Source organism: Dermacentor variabilis, chromosome 10 (genome assembly GCF_050947875.1).
Source record: "Dermacentor variabilis isolate Ectoservices chromosome 10, ASM5094787v1, whole genome shotgun sequence".
NCBI lineage: Eukaryota > Metazoa > Arthropoda > Arachnida > Ixodida > Ixodidae > Dermacentor > Dermacentor variabilis.
In genome coordinates, this window is record NC_134577.1 from 112304872 (window position 1) to 112318119 (window position 13248).

A 13248-nucleotide genomic window follows, 5' to 3' on the forward strand; every position below is an offset into this window, starting at 1 on the left:
AAGCAATAACTTCTGAAAATTACTTATGGTTCTAGTGCCTCAGACAAGTGAACAATAGGACAATTTGGAAAAAAATTGTGCGTAGTATATGGATACTTTTAGGGAAACGGGTAAGAGGTCGCTGATCCGGTAAAGACAACCAACAGACTAAGGTCCGTAAGAAGTTTCAAAATATGTGTGCTCCATGATAAATTTTCATTAAACCAGACACCAAGAAACTTCTGAGTTGTTACCTGCTGCAGTTTTGTGTTGGCGTATATTAGGTCAAGTGTGTAATGAACATAGGCATTAACAGATCTGCAAATTATGTACCTGGCTTTTGACACGTTTAAACTAACTCATTCGCCTGTATCCAAGCGTATAATTTTACCAAATAAGCGTTCACGATAGTTTCTAATTCCAGCAGAGTACCTGATGTGAAACAAATATTTGTATTGTCACCGTACATAACTACATCTAGAGAATCAGGTATGTTACAGATGTCGTTTATAAACAATAAAAATGTCGCCAGATACTGTCGCAACTTGTGGCCCTTAACACCTGGCACGCCGACAAACCTGAATCGTTTTAATGGAAATGCCCGCGATGTTTCGCTCACCGCAGAGTCTAACAGCGCTGACAGCTTTGCTAGGAACACGTGGTACAGTCACTCACCATTGCTAGCGGACATCAGTCTTGCTCACCGCAGACAAGTCGCCCATCTTCCCATTCGCCGCAGCCACGTCGCCTTTCGTCCCCTGTGGCTTTTGGCCGCACCCTTTTGAAAAGCTAAGAAATGCAGCCCTGGGACGTGGTGCGACATTGCCCACTACTGCAGAAAATCCTATATCTGTGACCACAGGGAGAAGCATATTTGACGTTAAAATAGACGGCTCACCTGTCCAGGCACACGACGACAATGGAGCCCACGTATTTATGATGAGTGCTAGCCTACGTCGACGTTTTAAGGTCCTCACCCCAGCAGCTGCCCGGGGGCTTCGTGTGGCTGACGGCGTGCTCGTTGCACTTGGAATGTGTACTGCGTCCATAAGTATAGCCGGCCGCTCTACTTCTGTTCTCTTTGCTGTGATCGACAACTGACCTCAAGACATCATCCTTGGATTGGACTTTTTATCCCTTTATTACGCTCACATGGACTGCGCAACCGGCGTTCTTCAGTTGGAACTGCCTCAAGTCGCCGATGCTTCGAGCACCGCATTTGTGTTCGCTTCAAGATGTGCGTCTGTCACCTGAGGCAGTCACTTACGTCGCTTTGACCTCACAGCCACAGATTCCCGACGGCGAATATGTCCTTCGCCCCATCGTCGACGTGCTTTTAAACCGGAACGTTGCTCTGCCGCATACGCTGGTAACGATTACTAATAACAACGTCGTTCTTCCCCTTCTGAATTTCAGCCTGTGCCTTCAAGTGCTTCCAACCGGCATGTTCTTCGCTAGCGTTTCTAATACTTCCGAATTTGACATCGAAAGTCCGAATGCCGAGAGCGGTTTCTTAGCACTAATTGCAGCTCACAGCTCTGGTTCCCTAACGGAAGACGTGGCGAAGATGATTGCACCTGACCTCACCTCTGCGCAGGTCACGGACATACGTATCCTCCTCGAATCGTACCTTGACATCTTCGATTTCGGCGACAAGCCTTTAGGGCAAACATCTATTGTTCACCACCCTATCAACACTCGAGACACGAATCCTATTCGTCGGCGTCCCTGTCGTGTATCGCATGCTGAACGTCGAGTTATGCAATCACAAGTGGACAAAATGCTCCGCAAAGGGGCCATCGAACCATCAGCCAGCCCTTGGGCTTCGCCTGTCGTCCCTGTGAAAAAAAAAAGATGGTACCTGGCGTTATTGCGTCGATTATCGCCATTTAAACAAGATAACCCGAAAAGACAGTCTACCCGCTACCACGCATCGATGACGCCTTGGACTGCTTGCACGTAGCTAAATACTTCTCGTCCATCGATCTTCGATCCGGCTACTGGCAGATTTCAGTTGATGAAGTGGACCACGACAAGAAGGCATTCATCACGGCGGATGGCTTATAGCAGTTCAAAGTCATGTCCATTGGCCTAGGCAATGCTCATGCGACATCTGAATGTATGATGGACTCTCTTCTGCGAGGCTACAAATGGACCAGCTGTCTCTTACCTTGACGACGTTACCGCTTTTTCTCCCACGTTCGGCAGCCACCTTACCTGACTCGCTGCCGTTCTTGCGGTCTTCCAAAAAGCCGGCCTCCAACTGAACTCCACGAAGTGTCAAGTCTGGTGCAGTCAGATTACCGGGTTGAGACACCTCGTTGACGCGTCAGGTGTCCAACAAGATTCGGAAAAAGTTAGTGCCATACGCATTTTCCCTGTGTACGTTCTGCTTTTGACGTGCGCTGCTTCGTCGGCCTGTGTTCTTACTTTTGTTGTTTCATCAAAAACTTCGCCGATGTTGCTCAGCCTTTGAGAGATCTTTTAAAGAAGAACACGCCGTTCTCATGGGGCCCTGAGCTAGCTCACGCGTTCCCCGCTCATATCGGGTTTCTGACCACCCCTCTCATATTTACCCACTTTGATACATCTGCACCGACCGAAGTCCACACTGACGCAAGCGGCCACGGCAACGGCGCTGCTCCCGCCCAACAGCAGAATGGCACGGAGTGCGAAATAGCTCACGCCAGCCGCCTGCTGTCACTTGCTAAGAGAAATTACTCCATCGCCAAGGTGGAGTGCTTGGGTTTTGTTTAGGCTGTCGCCATGTTCCAGCGATATTTGTAGGACCGCACGTTTTCAGTCGTTACAGGCCACCACGCCCTCTGCTAGCTGTATTCCCTCCGGGACCCCACAGGACGGCTTGGTCGCTGGGCTTTGCGGCTCCAGGAATTTTCATTTGTTGTCAACTATAAGTCTGGACGTCTGTACAAAGACGGTGACTCCCTTTCGCGTCACCCCGTGGATCCTCCCGATCCTGTTGCGCATGATCCGGTGACCTGCGTGATGGCTTTGACTGACATGACCGACATGCGCTCTGAGCAACTACGCGACGCATCCTTACAGTCGACCATCGCCGAAGTGCAATCTGGCAGAACCTACGGCACGTGCCGCATGTTCATGCTGCATGACGGCCTCCTCTACCGCTGCACTATCAAACCGGGCGGCCCTGAGTTGCTCCTTGTCCTCCCTCGTCAGCTGCGATCTGTCGTTCTCGAACAACTTCACGATGCCCCGTCGGTGCGACACTTTGGAGTTTTCCGTACATACGACCGCGTACGACGCCGGTTCTTCTGGCGGGGTCTCTACCGCTCTGTGCGTCGTCATGTTGCAACTTGCGAATTGTGTCAGTGCTGGAACAAACCTCCCCTGCCACCTGTCGGCCGACTCCATCCAATTGAAGTTGACTCTGAACCATTCTTTCGCGTAGGCCTTGACCTGCATGGCCCTTTTCCGACGACGACCAGAGGGAATAAGTGGATCGCTGTCGCTACTGATTAGGCGACACGCTGCGCGATAACAAAGGCGTTGCCGACTAGGTGCGCAAATGACGTCGCCGATTTTCTCCTTCACGACGTCATTCTCTAGTACGGTGCACCTCGACAGTTACTTAGAGACCGCAGCCGCTTGTTCTTGTCTCGAGTTGTAGACGACCTGATCTGCTCTTGCGCCACTGAGCACAAGCTGTCCACCGCCTACAACCCACAAACGAACGGCCTTAACCGAACGCTCGCAGAGATGCTGACGATGTACGTTTCCAACGATCATCCAGCGAGCAACTGGGACGTCACGCTGGCCTACGCGACAGTCGCATATAAGTCGTCCCGACATGACACCGCAGGATATTCCCCCTTCTTTTTCTTTTGTAGGGTCGCGACCCCATTTTGCCCTTTGACACCATCCTACCTCTGTGCCTCGCATTGCCCCTGAGTACGCTCGCGAATTCATCGATTGCGCTCACATGGCGCGTTAAGTCGCCCGATCTCGCTTATTAGCTACGCAGCATCTGCAAAAAGAGCGTTATGACCAGCGCAATCGCGATGTTCAGTTCACCCCAGGCGCTTGGAAGCTGCTTTGGTCACAATGTCGTCGGGTCGGCGTCACCCAGAAGGTTCGCTCACGCTGCCCAGGGTCTTATGCAATCCTAAGTCAAGTTAACGATGTCAATTACGAGATCGCGCCGTTACACTTTCATCCATCCTCAAGTCCGCCGCCTGTTGACGTCGTGCACGTTTCGCGGCTGAAGCCATACTTCGGTCGCAGTTCTTCACCTACCATCAGCCAAGGCGGCACTTCACCAACCGGGGGTCCAGTTACGGAAGGAAGAAAGAAGAGAGAGTGGAAGAAAAAGATCGCGAGACGTTGGCTGCTGCGTGTTGTTACTAGTCAGCCATTTTAACCCCATTGACTCTGCCGGTAAACACAATGTAAACACAGTCTTATACTTCGAACTTCCCGTAACAATATATATATATAGTTGAAGACACGGAGCACACTTGCGAAAATTGCATTTTTAACGGTTTAGCGTTTCCGCCGTGGCACGGCCTTCGTCGAATAAACACAGATACAAGTGCGCACCCGCTTTTATGGGCATGCGCACATGAGCATAATCAGCAGTGCATGCACGTGCACATTTGCAAGTAATAACAGAAAAAGTGCAGCACTATGTATAACTTAAGCACGATATATATATATATATATATATATATATATATATATATATATATATGTATATATATATATATCAACGAAGCGTTGAAGTTGAATCGCACGATACTGGGCAATCAAATGAGACACACAATAGCAGCACGTAGGACAAAATGCCAGGGCTTTACTGATGTTACGGCTGGCGCCAAGCCAAGGCTGAAACGTCACTATCATGGTATTTTGCCTATGTGCTTCTGTTCTTCCACACACACACACACACGCATACACATGTGTAAGGGAGAAAAAGAAGAGGAAAGGTGGGGGGACGAGAGGAAGAAGTGAGACTAAACAAGCGTGGCTACCTTCTCATATTGACGTATGGCAGTTTTATTATATATATATATATATATATATATATATATATATATATATATATATATATATATATATATTGTAACAGATACAAAAGGCACGGACAAGAGAAAAGAAGGGAAGACGAAGAGGACGAAGCGTTGGAGAGGCCGAGCTGCGCTACTATCACGCGACGATCATCATCCATTGCCTGTAAATAAAATCATTTCTTCGCAACTCTTCGTAACAGTTGTGGTGGAAGGTGCGGGGTAATCGACACCCGAAGACGGAGGCTGAACCAGAAATTCTTCGACGGAGCCGTCGCATTGCTGGACTCCCACCGTATCTACCGGAGCTGAATATGTCCCACGACGCAGATGAACAACGGCCCATTCCAACAGCTGCGCCGACAAGTTCCGTTCTGCAACTGAGAGATGCGCGTCCCTTCGCCGGAAGATCGGACGAAGACGTCGAGGAATGGCTCGTCCATTATCACCGGGTGAGTGCCGCCAACAAGTGGAACAGCGCTTCTCAGCTTTCGAACGTCGTGTTCTTCCTAACGGATACTGCGTTGCTGTGGTTCGACAATAACGAGGAAACGTTCACAACATGGGGAAGATTTGTTTCCGAAATCAAAGAGAGATTCGGCGACTCCGCGACGAAAAAGAAAAGGGCGGAACAGACGCTACTGCAACGTGCGCAAGTGCCAGGCGAAACCTGCACGACCTATATTGAGGCGGTAATAAAACTGTGTAGGATGGTGGACTCTGGAATGTCTGAGGAAGATAAAGTCGGGCACATCCTGAAAGGAATTGCCGAAGACGTCTATAATTTCCTCATCGCAAAGGACAACCTGGCTTCCGTCACTGACATCATTCGGCATTGTCGTACTTTCGAGCAGCTGAAAACGAGGCGCATCACGCCGAAGTTTGGCAGGCTAGCCAATGTGACAACAGTTGCAAGCGTGGACAGCAACCAGCCCCTCGATCTTGCATCAACGATCCGACAAATAGTTCGGGAAGAGCTCAGCCTGCACGCACAAGCGACACATTCAGGCACTCACAGCTTCCGCTTATCACCAGATTTCCAGTCAAACGTGGCATCCATCGCCCCGTATCCTGCGGCGAGGGGCACCGAGGATTATGAACTCGCGCCCCGACAGCAGCCACGTCTCTACGACAGAGGCGCTACTTATGACGCTCGGCCACAACGAGAGCAGCCGCGGTTTTACCCCCGAGGTCCTGTGACTTCTGTCAGGCCGCGACAAGAAGGGCACCGACCCTACTACCACGACGTGACTTATGAACGATATGACGGATTTCAGCGAGGCGCAGAGACACGTTATCCACATGACAACGAACTTTCTCGCCGCCCGCAGCAGCCTAGCATCCGTTTCGAGGAAGATGCTGTGCACCACGACCCTCCCGTGTGCTACAACTGCGGTGCCACAGGCCATATAGCACGGTATTGTCGCCAAGGCCGTCAATCACGAAGGACACCAACAATGCTATCGCCACCCAGAACCCGTACTTCATATGACTTGCGGACGACCGATTCCCTTCCAATGGACCACTTCCCACACGAGACCAGACGCAGCGATTCGCCAACTTCTGAGCGGAGTTTGACGCCACCAAATAATCGTCCCCGTCGCTCTCCGTCCCCTCGGCGCCGTTCTTCGTCACCGCCGCCGGGAAACTAGCATCCGCGGCCAATGGAGGTGAGGTCGCCGGACGGTCTTTGCCAGAAATTCCTCTGCCTGTTGTGATGCTCAAAAACAAAGTGAATGTCTCGATTGACGGAATACCGACCATGGCGTTAGTTGATACTGGGGCGACTGTGTCTGTGATGAGCCTCGCTTTCAAGAACCGTCTAGGCCACAAAGTTATGTTTTCTTGGAACGACGGTATTACTTTTCGTGGAGTGGGCGGCGAGTGGCTTCATCCCCTTGGTGTTTGTGCTGTGAGTGTTTTGTTGGCTGGGAAAGTTTTTGTGTCGGAATTCGTTGTTCTTGCTCGTTGTTCGCACGATGTTATTCTTGGTATTGATTTTCTTGAACAGTGCGGCGCTTCCGTGGACTGTGGTTGTGGCGAAATATCATGTAACAAGTTAATTATACCAACAGATTCCGAACAAAGCTCGCGTGGCGAACACAGGGACACAGACACACTCAGTGTTCTTGATGAAGTGATTGCACCATCGTGGTGCCTGACGCCCGTTCGTGTTTCTGCAACTACTGTTGACGCTGATTGTGTTGATATTGTAGTTAGGCCTCTCCGCATAAACTGTGGTAAAAAAGATATACTTGTGCCCTGCTCTGTCGTATGCATGACGAAAGGAGTCGCCACATTGTGGGCGCTGAACTGTTCCGCCACGCCGGTTGTCCTTCCTCGCGGTATGAAAATCGCTCTCTTCGATGAAGCCGCATGTAACTCAATGGCGGCCCTAACTACGGACGTCTCTACAGCTTGCTCTCCTTGCGATAATAGCCATTTTGAAGAGCTAATGCTTGGCATGATCAGCAAGGCTCTCGGTACGTCGGAACGGCAAGCACTGGTACATGTCCTTGCCAGACATGAGGCTGCATTCGACTTCACGCATGGAGATGCACCCCTTCATTTGCCGTCGTCCCGCGCTCGTCACAGAATAGATACCGGCTCCGCACACCCCATCCGCCAGAAGCCCTACCGAGTGTCATCCTCCGAGCGAAAGGTTATTGCACAACAAGTCAAGGAGATGATGGACAAAGGTGTCGTTCAAGAGTCGTCTAGTCCTTGGGCAGCGCCAGTAATCCTGGTCAGAAAAAAAGATGGCTCCTGGAGATTCTGCGTGGATTACAGACATCTAAACGCAGTGACGAAGAAGGATGTCTATCCACTACCGCGAATAGATGACGTCATTGATTGCTTACACGCTGCTTCTTACTTCTCAACACTTGATTTGCGATCGGGGTATTGGCAAATACCTATGGACCCTGCCGACAAGGAAAAGACCGCTTTCGTGACTCCAGATGGCCTATTCGAATTTAATGTTATGCCTTTTGGCCTTTGCAATGCTCCTGCCACCTTCGAAAGATTCATGGACACAGTACTACGTGGTCTGAAGTGGGAGATATGCATGTGTTACCTCGATGATGTTGTAATCTTTGGCCGCACGTTTGAAGAACATAATCAACGCCTCAGCCTTGTTCTCGACTGCATCGAGAAAGCTGGGCTGGTTCTAAACTCAAAGAAATGCCGCTTTGGCGAACGTCAAACACTGGTCCTGGGACACTTAGTTGACAAGGATGGCGTCAGACCCGATCCTCGTAAGATTGAAGCGGTGAGCTCCTTCAAGCCACCACAATCAGCACGAGAACTTCGCTCATTCATTGGCCTATGTTCATATTTTCGTCGTTTTGTTCCCAGGTTTGCCGACATCGTTTACCCGTTGACAAGTATTTTGCGACAAAATGCATCCTTCAATTGGACACCAGAGTGTGACGCATCATTTTCTCAACTGAAATTTATACTAACGTCAGCACCGCTCTTGCGTCACTTCGATCCGTCTTGCCCAACTGAAGTTCACACTGATGCTAGTGGAATTGGGATAGGAGCGGTGCTTGTACAACGTCACAGTGGCGCAGAACATGTAGTCGCATATGCCAGCCGTTGCCTGAGCAAATCTGAACGGAATTATACGGTTACGGAACAGGAATGCCTGGCAGCTGTTTTCGCCATACAGAAGTTTCGGTGTTATCTTTACGGTAGACCATTCAAGATTATCACCGACCATCATTCTTTATGCTGGCTGGTCGGTTTGCGTGATCCCTCTGGTCGCCTCGCACGTTGGGCACTGCGCCTCCAGGAATACGACTTTGTGGTGTCGTACAAGAGTGGCCGTCGTCACGCTGACGCAGACTGCCTCTCTCGGATTCCTCTTGCGGCTACCGACTGCGATGCTGAGAATTTTGACGACTGTCTCGCTGCTGTTACTTCTACGTTCCCTGACGCGGCAGACTTTCAGCGAGAACAACGGAGTGATGTTACCCTCGATCCGCTTTTTGTTGCCGCCCGTACTTCTCAAGGCAGTGGTCGCTTTACCGTCCGTGATAAATTACTCTACAAAACTAATTATTCCGGGCATGGAGCGCGTTTTCTGCTTGTTGTCCCGGAGAGCCTTCGCTCCGACGTTCTACGCGCCATGCATGATGATGTGACATCCGGCCATTTCGGTTTCGTACGAACACTACACCGCACGCAGGAGCGCTTTTACTGGCCCAAGATGTACGAAACAACCAAGCGCTATGTCGCTAGTTGTGAAACGTGCCAACGTCACAAGCGACCGACCACCGCAGCCCCGGGTCCCCTTCGGCCATTGACACCACCCAACACGCCATTCGAGCAAGTAGGCATTGACCTTTTGGGTCCATTCCCGTTATCTAGCAACAAGAACCGTTGGATAATTGTCTGCGTAGACCATCTTACACGGTATGCAGAAACTGCAGCCATACCGTCTTCCACCGCCGCTTACGTGGCGGCCTTCCTGTTGCGTTCCGTGGTCCTTCGTCATGGCCCACCACGTGTCATCATCAGCGACCGTGGTCGCCAGTTCACTGCTGATGCCATTGAAGAGCTACTTCGTTTGTGCACTTCCCAGTTCCGTCATTCCACGCCGTACCATCCACAGACCAATGGCCTCGTTGAAAGGACGAACAGAACGCTGACCAACATGCTTGCCATGTACGTCTCCTCCAATCATAAGAACTGGGACGACGTGCTGCCCTTCATCACTTACGCATACAACACGGCGAAACACGAAACCACGAACTATAGCCCATTTTATCTCCTCTATGCCAGGTTACCGCGAAGCCCTCTGGACACTTTCTTACCGTTCGTTCTGCACAGTGACGATTCTGTATCGAAGACTTTGTGTCTCGCCGAAGAAGCGCGTCGAATAGCTCGTCTTCGTACTCTGGCCTCGCAAAGTCGTTCGAAAGAGCGATACGACAACCGTCACGTACAAGTATCGTTGGAAAAAGGTGACTTGGTCCTTCTTTGGACACCGCAACGCAAGCGTGGATTGTGCCAAAAGTTATTGTCAAAATATTCAGGCCCATTTGTCGTTGTGGACCGCCTGAGCGAACTCACTTACGTCATAGCTCGCCTACTGTGCAATGGTCGGCGATCAAGCAGAACTCAGCTGACTCACATTGCTCGCCTGAAGCCTTGCTACCCTGCTTGCGCATCCTGACTCGCCCCACGGGCTTCGTCTGCTTGCGGGGAAATGTAACAGATACAAAAGGCACGGACAAGAGAAAAGAAGGGAAGACGAAGAGGACGAAGCGTTGGAGAGGCCGAGCTGCGCTACTATCACGCGACGATCATCATCCATTGCCTGTAAATAAAATCATTTCTTCGCAACTCTTCGTAACAATATATAACAAGAATATATTTGTCCTTGCCTGCATAACTGTACAATGTGCGGGCATCATTGGTAGGGCACAGTACTCGTAATGCACATGTAAGTGAAATTAAAATTAACTGGTCTCCTAAGAAACCAAGGTAATATTTCCCGAGAACGTAGGTTCCCAATCAAGTGGCTCGTGAAACCGTATGCTAGCTGTGCCAAAAATGTTCTTTAGTGGAGCAATTAATTATGATGACCGCCACGTGAAATACCTCGGGATAATGCGACAATACCTGTTGTTCTGTTTTTGTTCATGCCCTATCAACCGATTAATCACGATTACGTCATCGTCATCATCAGCCTGGTTACGCCCACCGCAGGGCAAAGGCCTCTTCCATACTTCTCCAACTACCACGGTCATGTACTAATTGTGGCCATGTTATCCCTGCTAACTTCTTGATCTCATCCGCGCACCTAACTTTCGCCGCCCCCTGCTACGCTTCCCTTCCCTTGGAATCCAGTGCGTAACCATTAATGACTATCGGTTATCTTCCCTCCTCATTATATGCCCTGCTCATGGCCATTTCATTTTCTTGATTTTAACTAAGATGTCATTAACTCGCGTTTGTTCCCTCACCCAATCTGCCCTTTTCTTATCTCTTAACGTTACACACATCATTCTTCTTTGCATAGCTCGTTGCGTCGTCCTCAATTTAAGTAGAACGCTTTACGTAAGCCTCCTGCTTTCTGCCCCGTAGGTGAGTACCGGTAAGACACAGCTGTAATCCACTTTTCTCTTGAGGGATAATGGCAACCTGCTGTTCATGATCTGAGAATGCCTGCCGAACGCACCCCAGCCCATTCTTATCCTTTTGATTATTTCAGTCTCATGATCCGCAACCGCGGTCACTACCTGCCCTAAGTAGATGCATTCGCCTACCACTTCCAGTGCCTCGCTACCTATCGTAATTTGCTGTTCTCTTCCGAGACTGTTAAACATTGCTTTAGTTTCCTGCAGATTAATTTTTAGACCCACCATTCTGCTTTGCCTCCCCAGGTTAGTGAGGATGCATTGCAATTGGTCCCCTGAGTTACTAACCAAGGCAATATCATCAGCGAATAGCAAGTTACTAAGGCATTCTTCATTAACTCTTATCCCCAATTTTTCCTAATCCAGGTCTCTGAATACCTTCTCTAAACACGCTGTGAATAGCATTGGAGAGATCGTATCTCCCTGCCTGACTCCTTTCTTTATTGGGACTTTGTTGCTTTCTTTATGGAGGACTACGGTGGCTGTGGAGCGGCTACAGATATCTTTCAGTATTGTTACACACGGCTAGTCTACACCCCGATTCTGTAATGTCTCCATGACTGCTGAGGTTTCGACTGAATCAAACGCTTTCTCCTAATCAATGAAAGCTAAATGTACGGGTTGGTTATATTCCGCACATTTTTCTATCACCTGATTGATAGTGTGAATATAGTCTATAGTTGAGTAGCCTTTGCGGAAGCCTGCCTAGTCTCTTGGTTGACAGAAGGCGAAGGTGTTCCTGATTCTATCTGCGATTACCTTAGTAAATACTTTGTAGTCAACGGACAGTAAGCTGATCGGTCGATAATATTTAAAGTCTTTGGCCTCCACTTTCTTATAGATTAGGATTGTGTTAGCGTTCTTCCAAGATTCTGGTACGCTCGAGGTCATGAGGCATTGCGTATACAGGGTGGCCAGTTTTTCTAGAACATTCTGCCCACCATCCTTCAACAAATCTGCTGTTACCTGATCCTCCCCAGCTGCCTTCCCCCTTTGCATATCTCCCAAGGCTTTGTTTGCTTCTTCCGGCGTTACTTGTGGGATTTCAAATCCCTCTAGTCTATTCTCTCTTCCATTATTGTCGCGGGTTTCACTGGTACTGTAAAAATGTCTATAGAACTCCTTAGTCACTTGAACTATCTCATCCATATTAGTGATGATATTGCCGGCTTTGTCTCTCAACGCATACATCTGATTTGTGCCTATTCCTAGTTTCTTCTTCACTGATTTTAGGCTTCCTCCGTTCCTGAGCACATGTTCAATTCTATCCACAATATCATACTTCCTTATGTTAGCTGTCTTACGCTTGTTGATTAAGTTGGAAAGTGCTGCCATTTCTATTCTAGCTGTAGGGTTAGAGGCTTTAATCGGCGTTTCTTGATCAGATTTATTTATTTATTTATTTATTTATTTATTTATTTATTTATTTATTTATTTATTTATTTATTTAAGATAATTTGAAGGCCCGAAGGCATTACACAAAGGAGTGGGTGAACGTAACAAAAAAAAAATGCGCAAGATACAAAGACATATTCAGCGTGGCGTTTCATGAATGCTGGTTTTGAAGGTATCGGTATCCAGAATGGCTGCAACGGTGGAAGGATGGTGGTTCCAATCTTTGCTTGTGCTAGGGATGAATGCGTTACCACAAAGTTTCGTACGTGAAGATGGCACACCAACTTTGAAACTGTGGTCAGTGCGAGATGATATGTATGACGGTTGGGTGATAAGCTGTTCTTTCAACAAAGGGTTGTGGTGACAGATTTTATGGAATAGCGAAAGGCGGAAGCATCTACGACGGAAAGAAAGTTCTGGCAAGTTAATGTTGTTTTCATTGAGGTAACGCTAGCATGTCGGGAGTAGTTTGATAAGATGAAACGCGCTGCACGATTTCGAATGGCTTCTATGCTGTTTATGAGTGTAATGTTAGCCGGGTCCCAAATAGCACAAGCGTATTCTAGTTTGGAGCGAAATAATATTTTGTAGAGAGTTAGTTTCAGTGACGATTGTACGGATGAGAAGTTTCGGCGCAAATAGCCCAACATGCGATTGGCATTGCTACATATAATGTCGAC